This window comes from Spinacia oleracea, chromosome 4 (genome assembly GCF_020520425.1).
Source record: "Spinacia oleracea cultivar Varoflay chromosome 4, BTI_SOV_V1, whole genome shotgun sequence".
Lineage (NCBI taxonomy): Eukaryota > Viridiplantae > Streptophyta > Magnoliopsida > Caryophyllales > Amaranthaceae > Spinacia > Spinacia oleracea.
The window spans coordinates 64,723,971-64,726,186 of record NC_079490.1 but is presented as its reverse complement, the minus strand read 5'-3'; the positions used below and the strand labels follow the sequence as shown (position 1 = coordinate 64,726,186).

General features: G+C 44.1%; 1 non-coding gene across 1 annotated transcript; it reads left to right on the top strand.

Moving 5' to 3' along the window:
* Window positions 1-1,275: 1,275 nt before the first annotated feature.
* Window positions 1,276-1,382, top strand: LOC130460335 (small nucleolar RNA R71). The gene has a single exon (XR_008920231.1). It is a non-coding gene; the product is annotated as a small nucleolar RNA R71 (small nucleolar RNA).
* The last annotated feature ends 834 nt before the right edge of the window (window positions 1,383-2,216 follow it).

The following is a 2,216-nucleotide window of genomic DNA, read 5'->3' as shown; positions in this document are numbered from 1 at the left end:
GAAAAAATTCAACTTTATATTGTAGAAACAATGACTAGTAATGAACGAATAAACTTATCTTTAACCAAGTCGTGGCGTGTATGAACACTGCCCTAAAGTTGAATTTGCCCCGTTACGTACACACGGCCTCTTGACAATCAACCTCCAGGGTTACACGACATCTATCTCGTTGGTGTAGTACAAAAAGATAGATTGAAAACGAAATTGAACGTTGCCCAAAATGAATCAGAGAGTATGTGTTTGAGAGGAAAATTTTCGGAGAGCAATTTTTCAGTGTTTTCTTTGTGAAGGAGGAAGCCAAAATAAATAACGGAAGGCTGAAGAATTATTTCGGGAAGGAAATAAGTTCGGTAATCAATTAGAATCAATCAATGACTCAATTTCCGGAATAAAATCTGTAACCGTTATGGAAAATATTCGGTTACCAAAATACAACAACTAGTCGTTACACGGGATTGATTGGCGGCATAAAGGGCCCCACCCACACCCGCGAACGCGCCGCACCACTCGCCCTCGCCCGAGCCCGGCCCAGCCCGGCCCCCGCGCGCGCGCACGTGTGCGGTGGCCTAGAGCCTCCTCTCAAGTCTTCTAACAAACCTATTAGTGGAGTGAGGATATATAAAGTGGGTAAAACTCTTATTTTTTGTCAATGTGGGACAAGCACAATTTTCATTCTTTTGAAGCATCACTACCTATACTTCCAACACTAGGTTGCCTAGCAAAATTAGGATTGTTAGGGTTATCATTCCTAGACCTCTCATTGATGGAATTAGCATACTCTACATCAAACTCTCCTTCATACGAAGGGCCATAATCCACAAATGACAAGTTATGAACTAAGGGGCATGCATCGGAGGAATGACTATAGTCTTGGCAATTTTCACAAAAGAATGTGCCTGGAGGCATTGAGCCATAAGAACTAACTTTGTCCTTCCCCTGAGAGAGAAGATTGGCCGAGGGAGGAGGGATTGTAGACGGTGATGGCGATTGACTTGGTGTATTTTCGAGCTTCTCCAAGCGTGAGGTAAGCTTCTCTATCATTCGTGCTTGCTCTATGGCGTACACCGAACCCTTACCATCTTCATTTCTACCTTTCCCATCATAATTCCTTGTGCCTACATGCCAAGATTAGTAGTTTTGAACTACATCCTCAATGATTTCCTCTATTTGATCCTCAGTTTTATTCATAATGGGGCCTCCCGCGCCCGCATCAAGACTTGTCTTCGAACTTGGACTCAACCCCAAGTAAAATGTTTGGAGCAACAACCATTTAGGAATCCAATGGTGTGGGCATTCCCTTTGGTACTCCTTGAAACGATCCCAAGCTTCGAAGAGTGACTCATCTCGCTTTTGCTCAAAGGATTGGATCTTGTGGCGACACTCCGCCGTCTTCCCATGCCAGTAGAACTTGTTTAAGAATGCACTTGTCACTTCGGTCCAAGTGTGAAGTGAGTTGGGCTTGACCTCCTTGTCAAGCCAATCACTTGCTCGCCCAAGTAGAGAGAACCGAAACAATGTCAACCTCACATAATCCGATGTGACACCATTGTGCTTGATTGTGTCACAATAGTGCTCGAACTGTTTGAGATGTTCGTGAGGTGATTCATTACTCTTCCCACAAAAGGGGTGGCTTTGCACCAAATTGATCAAGGCGGGCTTGATCTCAAAGTTGTTGGCACCCGTTGTTGGGGCTTGAATACCACATGTAGCTTCGAATGCCCCCGGTATTCCCAAGTTCTTAACCGGGAGTGCCATGTTCTCAAACACTTGCTCACTCTCTTGTTGTTCCTCACCAACACTCAACGATGCGAATCTAATATTGCTTGATGAGCTAGACCGTACACGCCTTTGTCTCCTAAGTGTCCTCTCCAATTCAAGGTCAAGAGGATGGAGGATCCTTTGACGAGCACTCCCCCTAACAAGCATACAAACTCAAGAAAAACCGTGAGCAATGCCAAGGAAAAAGAAAGCTAAGCGAAATTGCAATGTTTTTGTATTTTCTAATGATGAACTAGTCTCAACTAAAACTCAAAAACAACAACCGTTCCCCGGCAACGGCGCCATTTTGATAGGTGTATTTTCCGTCGTTGGTAGAAAACAACCTATGCAAACAATATTTATAAAACCACTCAACTAACCGGCTAGCGGTAAGCAAAGGGGTCGTCCCAAAGAAACGGTGGTTATCGAGTTTGAAAGTCAATCTAGTTCGAACAAGA